Here is a 13,886-nt window from a genome sequence, read left to right as displayed (position 1 = left end):
ATGCTCTATCCTCCAATAGGCCTACGTGAAGAAGGGAAGACGATGTAATTTAGAGAGAGAGAGAGAGAGAGAAAAAAAAAAAGAAGGGGGTAGTCGAGAAGAATACATAACATTAATATTGCCCTATACACTGATATCGTGGACAGGGTAAATGTAAGCTGGCGTAGAAGTATAATTACTTTAAACAAAAATGTCGATATAAGTAAACGAAGGGCTCATTCTTCTCTTATGTTGATGAGAGCAGGAAAGAAAGCCCGGGGAAACAGTTAATCTCAGTTTTTTTTTAAAATGAACCAAGAAGAAAACAAAAAGTTATGACTCTTTGTTAATTGTGATCACTACTAAAATGTCAATCTCCAATTTGGCAATGCAGAAGTATTGTGTGGATCCATATTAGGAGACTTCTCTTTCACCCCGACGCTTTATAACCCCCCGGATGTACCCATCACCTTTCTTTAAAAAGTGTTAGGACATTTACCTTGCATCATAACGTATTGGAATGATTTCAAACATCCGATAATATTTTTAACATATATTTAATAGAGATAGCATTTTGTGATTTTGTCATTAGTTTGTTTCATAACAAAGTCTCTCAGTTTGGATTTCTAAACGATAGTCTTACCCAAACGGAGGGTACATGTGACCTCGCACGAAAAGGGTCTTACGTGTTGGTGTTCAAACTTATTTTCCTCTTATTTCTCTCAGAGTGCAAGTACTCCATTTTTCTTTGCTGTATGATGGAATTGGTCTTAGCAGTTTGAAAGCGATTTAACAACAACAACAACAAAATTCTCATTTTTTTAGAGGTGAAAATTGGAACGGTCACGTGTATGGCCATTCACAATATGGCGTTTTGAAATGTCTCTCTAAAAACATTATTGTTGTGCAAAGATTTTTTCTTGTCAAAGAAAGGGAAATCTCTTTCATTTGAGAAACATGTGATATTAAAAATATTAATAACATGTGAACTGATTTTCCGACATTAAGGTAAAAAAAATTATAATATTCCGCTTATAAAGCGCTAAATACAAATGTCTCTTAGCGCTTTACAGATATACTATTACCCCGGTCATTGGATTCAGTGCTTGCCCGCACTCACTGTGTGCACAATCTCTATACTCCCTGGTGAGCATTCCAGCATAAATGAGTAAGTGACCGTTCCCACAGCTCAATCTTTTAAAGGTTCTATGTCCCATTTGCAGGCCAAAAAAATGAAAAAGTTAAATTCCAACTGCATTTGAAAGATAATACTAATTTAGAACTTCCCTAAAAAAGGTAGGGCTTGAAAATGTCTTCAAGTGGGAAAATAACGACTATTAGTTGTCAAATCGACTTTAGGGCTATAAAGCCCAAAAGTAATAGTCTTGATTTTCAGACAATTGTACCGAATGGTCATACGTTTTATGCTGCGCAAAGATTCAATCAGTTTAATCTTGGCCATCACAAGAAGTGGGTTATTGATGTAGACAAATGCTCATGTACCCTTTACAACTCTTTTCATGTATGTTATTACCACCGAAGAAGAAAAGCCAGTCAGTCACTCAATAGTGTCTGACAGTAAAGTCTAGCAAGTAAACGGGTTTCCTTGCATAATTTGAATATGAGGACACTGCTAAGGTTTAAATTTCACAGATAGGACATACATGACATATTCATAATTCCTGGAAAGTTCTACAGCATTTGAGGTTGGCTGCAAAAGGGACATAGTACCTTTAATGTAGGTCCAAATCTAATCTCTAAATTCTTTTCCCGCATTTGGTAAGAGGACACTTTTTTTTTTTTTTTTGGTCTCGAAATTTGGAAATTTGACATTTTGCTCCGTTGGGGGGGGGGGGGGTAAGGTCACCTTTTTTAGGTCGGCCATGGGAATATTTTTTTTTTTTTTTTTTTTTTTTTAATAATAAATTTTTTTTAGGGGGGTTTACACACAAAAAATTTCCAAAGGGGGGGGGGGGGGGGTTTAACCCCCCAAACCCCCCCCCCCCCTGCGTACGCGCCTGCTGGCATCTATTAACACAATGGAGACCATAAAAAGCAGTGCATGATAACGTCTTTTTAAATCAAGTAACAGTTAAATACACAGTTATATCCAGAGTTATCATGTGTTTGGTTAAGTTACCAGATGAGTTGAAAATCTTCTCACAATATTTGCACTTGAAAGGGTTTCTCTCCAGCGTGCGTTCTTTGTTCTTTCTTTTTTTTTCACTTCGGCGGTGGCCCGTGTCCTCAAAAAAGCTGATGGGGGGGGGGGGGGGGGCAAGGGACTCTGTGACATTTGTTCGCCCAACCCCCCCCCCCTCCCCCCAAAAAGAAATAATAATAATAATAATAATAATAATAATAATAAATGAAATAAATACATAGAAATAGAATAAAATAAAATTACAAGTTTAAAAAAAAAGATAAGATTTAAAAAAATGGTCCCCGGATTTTTTTTTGGGGGGGTTGCAACCCCCCAACCCCCCCTCTAGATCCGCTTCTGCCCCCCCCCCCCCCACTTTTTAAAAATGTGCCTGTACGCCTATGTAAATCATGTTTGTAGGTTGACATTTAATATAGATTAAATCAATGTCAAATGCTTGAACTTTAGTAAAGCTCCTCTTAAAACGTACATAAATTGTATATATTAGTAATCCCTAAAGATAGTGGTACTCGAGGGTTGGAGAGAAGCCATACAAGGATTGTTGTTTTTTTTGTTCGATTTTTAGCTTGCGATTCATTCTTCATTCTTGCCGTCGTTGAATGGTAAAAACATTTTTCATACCCCTAAATCCGAATGGCAGATTTTTTTGGGTTGTATGCCACTCACCCCACCCCCCTCCACCCCTCTTGGTCAAAACGCCATTTACTGTTTTTTCCCCCAATTATTAGATAAGAATAGTTAGTGAAATATAATCATCTACAAAATTATGTATTCTTGGGCATCTGTGGTAGCTGTGGTAGTCGTTTTTCGGAGGCGCTGTATTGTCGTTCCCATCTCCGGGAATCGATCGAGACAAATGCCAAAGATAGAGTCACCTCTAGATATAGCTATAGAACCATATTTGTGGAATCCGTTACTAACTCGTGTCTGTTCCTTATATTCTGTGCACACATGTCGTCATTTGCCTGACGTTCAACTGCGTCAGTGACTGCGTCGACTTTTACGTGCCAAATGAGAGACGCAAAATTACAGTGAAAATAATATCAAAAAAGAACTTTAATGCATTAACTAACTGGTGTGTGCCTATGCCTGCTTTCTTCACAGACTACTTGTACACTCGAAACGACGACTCATGTGTAACCAGTATCACAAACATTTGAATTATTTGAAGTATCATTTTGAAAACGGGGCTTTTTTTCTTTCTCGACAAGTTTACTGATCATGTTTAAGTATTTAAATAATATGCTCCCTCTTTCATTTCAAAACTTTTACACTATGAATAAAGCCATTAACTCTTACCCTACCCGTAATTCCTCAAATTTTCATCTAGTAAACCCGAAATTACTTATTGCCCATAGAGCCATAACACATCATGGTCCTGACCTATGGAACTCTCTCCCAGAATCTATTAATTCATGTTGCTCCCTCTACTCATTTAAGGCCAAAGTTAAAACGCTGTTATTATCAGAATATTCAAGGTAAAATTTCTGTTCAGTCTTTATCATCATGTCATCTCTTCTTTCATTCGAATCATTATCATCATCATCATCATTATCATCATCATCATCATCTTCATCATCATCATCATCATCATCATCATCATCATCATCATCCTCATCTGCACTGTTAATATCACCAGCATCAACATTTGTATTTTCAATTACCTATCCGTTTCTGCTTAATAATGTCTTAATCTATTTCAGTTTTGTCTGGGGCAGTCGTATTATCAAGCAATCTGCTTACAATGACAGTCCTTCTTCCCCAAATAATTTTATAATGTTTTATAATGTTTGGGGAAATTTAGTATTTATGACAGTTTATCATTTCGTTTTTGAAAATAACAAGTTATGTACATATATATTTATATGTATTTGTATATTATTAATATTTTTCTCGAAAGCAGAAGTGTTTTAGGGGCTAAATTTTCTAGTGCTTATAATACATTCACAGGGGCATCCAAATATATCAAAATTGTAAATTTTTCCCAAAACTTTTTAAAGACGGTTTTTATTGTTCACAAATTACCGGTAATGGGAAAAAATGGCTACTTATTAAAAGTTTGATTGGGGTGTTTCGTAAGAATTTTTCTCCTTTACTAATCACGATACCATACGAATTGACGTACATGGTTGCCTTGGTGAGCGTTATAAGGATTCAATGACGCACGTCTGGAAATTATCTCCCTCTGACATTATGAATGTAACCTTCCCTAATTTCATAATCTCGAATCTATCGCATGGCGTGGCGTTACACGATCTTTCGTAAAACGAAAGTGGAAGATCATGTGAAGATGAACGTTAAGCACGCGACCATTCACGGAGCTCATGGGTTTTATACATCAAATTATCGTCAGATGAGCATAATTTTATACCTTATTTGTGACACTGGCTGGTCACGAATTGGCGTGGGGTTCCAGGGGGCGGAGCCCCGGAAGCTCAGGGGTTTTGGGCAATAAATTACGATCAGATAAGCATATTTTAATACCTTATTTGTGACACTAGCAGGACACAAATTAGTGTGGGGCCAGGGGGCGGAGCCCCCAGAAGCTCAGGGGTTTAATACATTAAATCACCGTCAGATGAGAATATTTTATACCTTTTTTGTGACACTGGCAGTTGACAAATTGGTGTTGGGTCCAGGGGCAGAGCCCTCAGCAGCTCAGGGGTTTCATACATTAAATTATCGTCAGATGAGCACATTTGTATACCATATTTGTGACACTGGCAGGTCACGAATAAGCGTGGGGTCCAGGGGCGGGGCCCCCGGAAGCTCAGGGGTTTTGGGCAATAAATTACGGTCAGATGAGCATATTTTGATACCTTATTGTGACACTGGCAGGACACAAATATGTGTTTGGTCCAGGGGGCGGAGCCCCCAGGAACTCAAGAGTTTTAGGCATTAAATTACCGTCAGATGAGCACCCAGGTGCCTGACTTTGGGCCCTAGGTGAAATCCAGGGGGCAGAGCCCCCGGAAGGTCAGGGGTTCTAAGGCATTTAATCAAGGTCAGATGAGCAATTTTTTTTATTTTTTTTTGGGGGGGGGGGGGGGGGGGGGCCGGAATTCAGGAAATTACGTCGTCAGATATTTCGTTCAGTGGCTTAGGAGGGGGGAAGGAACACTTTTTTTGTCGTTGCTTTCTTTAGCACACACACATAAAAAAAATATAGCTTTTCCCTTTTCCCCTTCTTTTTTCTCCTTTTTTTGCCGGGGGGAGGGGGAGGCCCGTGCCCCCGGCCCCCCTCCCCCCCTGGATCCGCCTCTGGCAGAAATAATTATTAATTTCCCATACCACAAGCCGGGGTTGGCCCAAACGATTTAATGTAAGATCTTAACAAAGAGTGTGTCGTTGAGTGGAATATGAATTAATATATCAAATCTTATTCTTAGTAAAATGTGTACACATTCATTGGAATGTGGAGTTACTTCGACGTGCACTTGTTTTTCTTCATGGCATAGCTACTTTGAAGAATGTAAGTGTATAATTCCTGGCTCGATCACATTTTTTTCTCGTGCCCCCTTCGGAAAAAAGAAACCCTTGCTACGCCAATGGTTATGCTATTGATATTGTAAGGATTCAGCAACACGCGTGCTTAAATGTTTTTATTGACGTAGCTTGAAACGTTTCATGAGATACGGTATAAATGGTATTTTTTTAACTCGGTCTTCACAGATGAATATTTGACGCTGCAGCAGTTCCAACCACCAACGTTCTAAGTAGATGCTCGGAGTGCAACATCCAAACAGGCTATTTGTAATAGTCTGGTAATAGTATGATTTAACATAGGTAAATATTAAACAAATTATTCTTATCTACTTAAATCATTTAATAAAAGAGAAGGGCTTCAGGTTGTCATATTTTCAGTTTGTATTGAAGCAATTTTATTAAACACGCTTCGTTGGTACATGTACATATCAATGTTTTCTTCAGAAGAAAGAAGTTGTACTTTGGATACTGTGAAAAGTCCAAAAGGCATCTAAATTTCCAGAGGTCATTCTGTTCATTGTTGATGAGTTTTTCTTTTAAATATATGGTTATAAGATATTTTATAGCACAGGAGACACATATTGCTGATGTTGTGTATCTGTTGTGACATTTTTCATGATTTTTTTGTCTTTTATAACAGAATGGACTCTTCGACCTTCTAGTAAAGCCTGAAATTAGCAACATACGACGCAACATCCCCAATATAGGCAACATGGAGTCGAGAGGACAGAGAGTATACAAACCAGCTACCATGTCAACCCAAACTCAATCTAGAGACATGCAAGTTAGACGATTAACAATCGGCATCGTGAATGATAAACCGGTTACATGTATAAACACAGGACTAAAAAGAAATACATGTTTCACTAAGAGGAGTCCTACGATCAACGTAACTCCGTCAATTTTTATACACAGTGGTAAAAATGTCCCATCATGCATTTCCGATTGTACATGGCTACAAGATTGTTACTACACCAGTCTAGGGATATCCCATACAGTGGCCGAAGAATGTGTTTCATCTGATTCTGGAAGTGATTTCGAAGATGACGCACCGGGCAAAACTCGCGTCAACGACATATTCACGAATGTTGCCCCCATGGTTGATTTGGAAAAGCTTTCAGATGTGAACAAAGAGGGTGTCAAACGGGTCAATTCTTGCCCATCTTGCACTGCAGACCGCGCTTCGTCCAAAGGAGGCCAACAATCGCCAGGTCAGTTTGCAAACATAAATGGGAGGTACTTCTTTTCAGAATCCGATCCTTGTCTTTGTCCAAAACATCTGCGAAGAGAGAAAACATCCAAAGCGACCTGCACACATCAAGTTCTTGTTCTGCCGCAAATCGATATCAAGAGAAACTGTCACATTCGTTCACCTCGAGAAACTACTACGGACCTCAAGCCAAAGATAGAGAGGGCTTGGGGATCGCCCGAGTTACCTATCAAGAAAATTCCATCACAGTTCCACGAAGAGACCAATATTCTCAAGACCCCAAGTAAATCTGTGGACAAAACATGTAAATCCATGTTGAACCTAACAAATAATGGCAGCGTAAGAGACAACGTGAGATCTGTAAATCACAACTCGACCGGTTTCACCAAACACGAAACGAAGACGAATTTATCCCCGCGATATTCTCAAGAAAACAGCCTAGGCGAATACGCTTTCACGTATGGCAGCGACAGCAAACTTGCAGTTACCAAGACATGGGACACGGGCCACCTCACCGTGAGCTGTCCCCCTATACGAAAACTGTATCATAATATGGCAACGACGGAAAGTATCGCGGAATACTTACCGACGAGCATCTATGATCCTCCTGCAGAATTGACTCGGTGTGTAAGCACACCTATGATTCATCCGCCGCCTGGACCATGTCCTGAAAGAAGATCCCAGCGAGTTGGTGTGACCCATCGTACATCCTCTAACCGCCCGATCTCATGCTTACCGACTGATTGCCTGACGGATGTTTCACTGTAGAGGCTCGTTCATACATCATGTTTACCGACTAATCGCCAGACGGATGTTTCACTGTAGAGGCTCGTTCATACATCATGCTTACCGACTGATTGCCTAACGGATGTTTCACTGTAGAGGCTCGTTCATACATCATGCTTACCGACTGATCGCCAGACGGATGTTTCACTGTAGAGGCTCGTTCATACATCATGTTTACCGACTGATCGCCAGCTGGATGTTTCGCTGTAGAGGCTCGTTCATACATCATGCTTACCGACTGATTGCCAGACGGATGTTTCACTGTAGAGACTCGTTCATACATCATGCTTACCGACTGATCGCCTGACGGATGTTTCGCTGTAGAGACTCGTTCATACATCATGCTTACCGACTGATCGCCAGCTGGATGTTTCGCTGTAGAGGCTCGTTCATACATCATGCCTACCGACTGATCGCCAGACGGATGTTTCACTGTAGAGACTCGTTCATACATCATGCTTACCGACTGATCGCCAGCTGAATTTTTCGCTGTAGAGGCTCATTCATACATCATGCTTACCGACTAATCGCCAGACGGATGTTTGACGGCACTGTTGAGGCTCGTTCATACATCTTGTTTACTGACTTGTAGAGGCTCGTTCAGTCATCATGCTCATCAAGTGATAACCAGACGGATGTCCTTTTAAGAGGCTCGTTCATACATCATGTTCCTACTGCTCACGTACAAGGCAGATCTTTTCCTTTAAAGGCTCGTTCATACATTATGCTCACCGGCTGATAAGCAGACGGGTGTTTCTCTTTAGAGGCTCGTTCATACATCATTCTTACATACTGATTAAGTGACGGGTTTTCCCCAGTCGAGGCTCGTTTATATATTATGCCTTCTTTCTGATTACCAGAACTCAAAATTGCTTTAATTTTGTTTATTGATATGATGATAGCAATAATGATATAATAACAATAATGATAATAACAGTCACATTGTCTAGCGCTAAATACACTACGTGTTTAAGCGCTTTACATTGTAACTCATATGACCCATGCCTTTGGATTCAATTGGTCGTCTGCACATGATAGTGCACACGCTTCGCTCCCCGGAGTATTCTGGCCAGGTGCCATTTTACAAACGCATACATGCCTATCCAACCACATACACGTTGCATCCACCCTATTATCCATTTAACACCTGGGTGGAGAGTGGCATAAATTATGTAGATTAATAACTTACCAAATGACGTAAGTGCCGCGGTGGTACTCGAACCCTCGAACCATGTGATCCACGGTCCGGTGACACATCCACAAGACCACGACCCTCATACAAGAGTCTGATTTATATCGGAGTATATGCCTTTCTAAGCTCCTATAAAGTCATGTCTATTAAAATAATTGTATTCATCGAATAATGTTCGAAAATTGTTTAGATCCCCCAGCTTGCTGAGCTCTAGGAAACTTTATCTTTTTATCTTATTCGTCTCCGTTGATACTGTAACTCCTAACATATCTTTGCAATGTAGATGGTATGTATGTAAATAGTATATATTTAGGAAGTTCATATCGAGATGATGAAAATGGTAACTGACTTTGTTCTTTTAGCTCTTTTAGCTCTATGTGTATTAGGCTGCTTTAAGCAATTTGACAATTTGATATCTTTATATTTCATTTTTAATTTTGTTTATAGCTTGATCGCATTATCTAGTCATCCATACATCTTCTGAGAAGAATCTAACTGAAAGTGTAAAATGTATAACAAATAAAACCTATTAATGTAAACTAATTATCAATGACTTTTTGATTTGTTTTTGTGTGCCTTATTTGTTTACGAAATTGCTGTGAGGAGAGACTGAGGGGGAGATAAAGAGGGGGAGATAAAGAGGGGAGATGGAGAAAGGGAGAGAGGATGAGAGAGAGAGAGAGATTGCGAAATTATAGAAGAAGGAGAAATTAATGAATGAATGAAAGAATGACAAATAAATGAATTATTGAATGAATGCTGGAATATGTGTATGATTAATAGCAACTTCAAAATCAACTCAATTGATATCAGTGTGGACTTCCCCTTTAACAACGAGAGTACGGAGACGGACCATGGCCTCGGCGACACCAGATTCAGTAGACCATTTTCGTAATGTAAAGAAAATGTAATGCATAAATCTTTGTTATACAGTGCCTCGTTACAAATTATTTCATTCACCTGTGACGAATAAATTGTATTGCGAATTGCGTACATTCCATGTTGTTAGGTAGGAAGAGCCATTATGTTTATCATATCGAGCAGTGGCGTAATGAGCAAAAACGTTTGGGGGGGGGGGGGGCTGACAACAAAAAATCCGCATCACCCCACTCTAACATGCAGGCCCCGCTGAACGTTTTTCAAAGTGGGGTCTAGGGGCAAAGCCCCATCAGGGGGTTAGGGGGGCGGAGCCCCCGAAGCTCAATGGGTATGGACAAAAAAAAATCCGCATCACCCCACTCTAACATGCAGGCCCCGCTGAACGTTTTTCAAAGTGGGGTCTAGGGGCAAAGCCCCATCAGGGGGTTAGGGGGCGGAGCCCCCGAAGCTCAATGGGTATGGGCATCAGTGGTGGATCCAGGAGTTTCTTACAGGGGGTGGCATGGGGTGAAATACATGTAAAACCTGATGAAGCGACAGAGCTAGGCTTTAGCGGCGAGGGAGCGGAACGACCAAGCGGGGGTGGGTCTGGGAGGGGTTTTGACCCCCTCCGAGAGTAGGAAGCATTTGCAATTTTAGAACCACATTAGGTGCCTTTTCAGGCACTTCCTGGAGTAATATGACATAAAATTGCTTTCTCCAACCCCCTTCAAGAGTAGGAATGTTTTGCAATTTTAGAACCACATTTTGCGCAATAATGTCCACCGGCACTTCCTGGAAGTGATACGTTGTATATGCTTCGTTGCCGCACAATGCACAAAGACGGTGGTCCGGTACTTAACCAGTTGTACTAAAAATTATATCAAGTGTATTAACTGTGTTGTTATGAGGGGCGTTGCTAGATCTTTTTTCAGTGGGGGAGGGGGGAGAGGCCACCGATTACCTACAAAACGAGCCACCAATTACCGACAAATATATTAATGCCAGTGTCCCAATGTTTACAAATTTAACCCTGTAAACCCGGGGCCAGAAACTAAGTTATTTTTCAGTTTTCCCCCTCCCGCGCGCGGAAGCTTTGGTACTTCATTAAATTTATTATTAGAGAAAGAATACGATCCGTTGAACCGTTCTAGACTTTTTATTCTTGTTTCGCCCCTCCCGCGCGAAGCGCGGAAGCTATGACGTTTCATTTATTTATTAGAGAAAGAAGACGATTCATTGTACCGTTCTCGACTCTTAATCCTTGCCTGAATTCATTTTCGCCCATCCCGCGCTTAGCGCGGAAGCTTTTACGTTTCATTAAATTATTAGAGAAAGAGGTCGATTCGTTGTACTGTTTTCGACTTACAATCCTTGTCCGAATTCAGTTTCCCCCCTCCCGCGCAAAGCGCGAGAGCTTTGACGTTTAATTAAATTATTAGAGAATGAAGACGATTTGTTGTACTGTTTTCTACTCTTAATCCTTGCTTTCACATTTCATTAAATTATTTGGAAAAGAAGACGATGCGTTTCCTTAAAGGTTTACTCTTAATCCTTGTCTGAATATAGTTTCCCCCTCCCGCGCATAGCGCGGAAGCTTTGAAGTGTCATTAAATTATTAGGGAAAGAAGACGATTCGTTGTACTGTTTTCGACACTTAATCCTTGTCCATATTGCTCCGATTGTCTCATTTTCGCTCGCGTGAACATTGCCAGCACAAACCACTGACCTCTACCTCCTGAACGGAACATCGCCCATTCCCATTCACTATACGTTACGTACTAAAAGGCTGTATTGTCTGACCGTTCATGAATATTCATGTTTTTGCTAAACTCGGCAAAATGTTTGCTTTTACTAAATGGAAAAATTACGGTGGGGGGGTTGGATGAAATGGACATAATGAAATAGGCAGAAGTGATCTATGATAATTCATACGTTTTATGTTTCGTGTGCTCGACCTATAATCTTCAAATCGCTTGGTAAACTGAGTCCAAAGTTAGACTTGTTTCACATGTGTATTATAGGCAATGACGAGCTTGCAACCTATTTTGAAAAATTACGGTGGGTGAACTTTCAAAAGTCAATGAGACATGAGGGCTCAAATGAAAGAGCTAGTGATAACGTACGTCGGGGTGGATGTGCTTTTCGTTTAAACAAAAAATGAATTTTTAACGATTTTTTTTAAAAAACGTCCATAGGCTAACATGTTAGGCTGCTGACGCTGACCATGCTCTGACGATAGGGGGCGTCGTGAAATGAGACTAAACGGAGCCATATGTGAATTCAGTTTTCGCCCTCCCGCGCCAAGCGCGAGAGCTTTGACGTTTAATTAAATTATTAGAGAACGAAGACGATTCGTTGTACTGATTTCTACTCACTTTGTCTGAATTCAGTTTTCCTCCCTCCTGCGCGATGCGCGGAAGCTTTGACGTTTCATTAAATTATCAGAGAAATTGTCTGAATTAATTTTTTCTTTTCTTAGTCCGATAAAAAGTCACAGTCCGTAGGGAGAAAAAAAAATTCCGGCCGACCGACATTAAACATCTCACCGACTTCAAACTTCTAAATTGATATAGTACACGAGCTAGATAGAGCAAGAATACCGACACAGCGGACCCGACACAGCAACATAATTTATCTATGCGTATCTTTCTTGCTCCTTCGACGTGGCGACTCCCCCCAACATTCCCTTGGCTTTTTTTACTCCCACCCCTCTTCTCTTAGGGTCTTAATACCACCCTCTCTCTCTCTCTCTCTCTCTCCTCTCTTTCGTTTGTTTTGTTTTGTTTTGTTTGTTTTCTTATGTTTCCTTTTTCTCCTTTTTTTTCTTTCTCCTTTTTTTTCTTCTCCTTTTCTTTCTTTTCTTTCTTTTCCTTTCTTTCCTCTCATTCCTCTTTTTTTCCCTTCTTTCTTCTCTTCTCTTTCTTTACTTGGTCATGGTTCAATTTTTTTTTTTGGGGGGGGGGGCGCCCCCAGCGCCCCCCAAGCCCCCCCCCCCCCCCACCAGTACGCCAGAGATATCGAGCAACAATAATAATGTATGCAATTCGCATTCTGACAATTGAATTTATTTGTAATACATGTAGGTTAATGAAATAATTTGAAACATAGCGCTTAACAAATAATTATGCATTACATTTAATAGGCCGCTTTCGTAATAAGGTAACCAAATTTAATGCATACCTCTTTGTGAAGTGCCTCAATACAAATAATTTCATTCACCTGATAAGAATAAGAATATTTCAATAGACAGAATCCGAACTGCATACATTAGTTGTTGCCAGGTAGGACAAACATTATGGCTTGACCTACCTAGCAACACTCATTAGGCTATTATGCAGTTTGCATTCTGACTATTGAAATGCTATTATTCTTATCAGGTGAATGAAATAATTTGTATTGAGGCAATTCACAAAGGCTTACGCATCAAATTTGGTTACATTACGAAAATTGTTTGTTGACCGAAAGATTGACAAATTTCAAATTATTATTACTTAATTCCTTTGTCTGTAAGCAGGTGGATTTTAACAATTACAAGCTGCATTATATTTGAAGGTGGATCGAAATTTGAAGCTTGAATCGGACTCAAGATTTTATTCTTTAAAGGCCCACTGCACTACTTGTAGCTACTTGCGCCCTCTATATAACAAACAATGCCTAATCGGTGACCATTGGTCCTCCATGATCCTCTTTTTCTTATGTTAACTGAGAGCTGAGTTGATGAGATAACCACCTGTCCAGTGACCTTGCAGGGCAGTCTAATCAGGAAGCTGTAATGAATGGAGATCCCGTCCAAGAGGCCCCTTTGAAGTCATCCGTGGCACCGCGCGTTTTTTGTTTCCCCTACCGTAATCCCCTTAATCCCCCTCCAAAACCTTACAGCTCCCTAGTAGCACTAAGTCCTCCCTTTCCACACACAGCCCAGCCCAGCGAGCACGGCGGCTTTTGCTTTGCCGGCCCGTACTTTGGTGAATAGTGGTGCTAACTTGACAACTTCTAGCCCTAAATCAATAAATGCGCAAACATATAACACAATTTCATTTAGTTCTTTAGGAAGATAAACCTTTGGACTACCTTCCTAGCTATGTACAAATTCGGAAATTTTCGGAAAATGTCAATAATTAGATGAGAAAATCATGATTATGAAAATCTTTCATTCGCTCTAACTCATGATTTCCTTGGTCAAATTCGCTGATTAAAATGGCCATGTC

Source organism: Strongylocentrotus purpuratus, unplaced genomic scaffold, assembly GCF_000002235.5.
Source record: "Strongylocentrotus purpuratus isolate Spur 01 unplaced genomic scaffold, Spur_5.0 spur5_scaffold_7, whole genome shotgun sequence".
Classification (NCBI taxonomy): domain Eukaryota; kingdom Metazoa; phylum Echinodermata; class Echinoidea; order Camarodonta; family Strongylocentrotidae; genus Strongylocentrotus; species Strongylocentrotus purpuratus.
The sequence above is the reverse complement of the archived record's forward strand: the minus strand, read 5'-3'. Positions refer to the sequence as shown.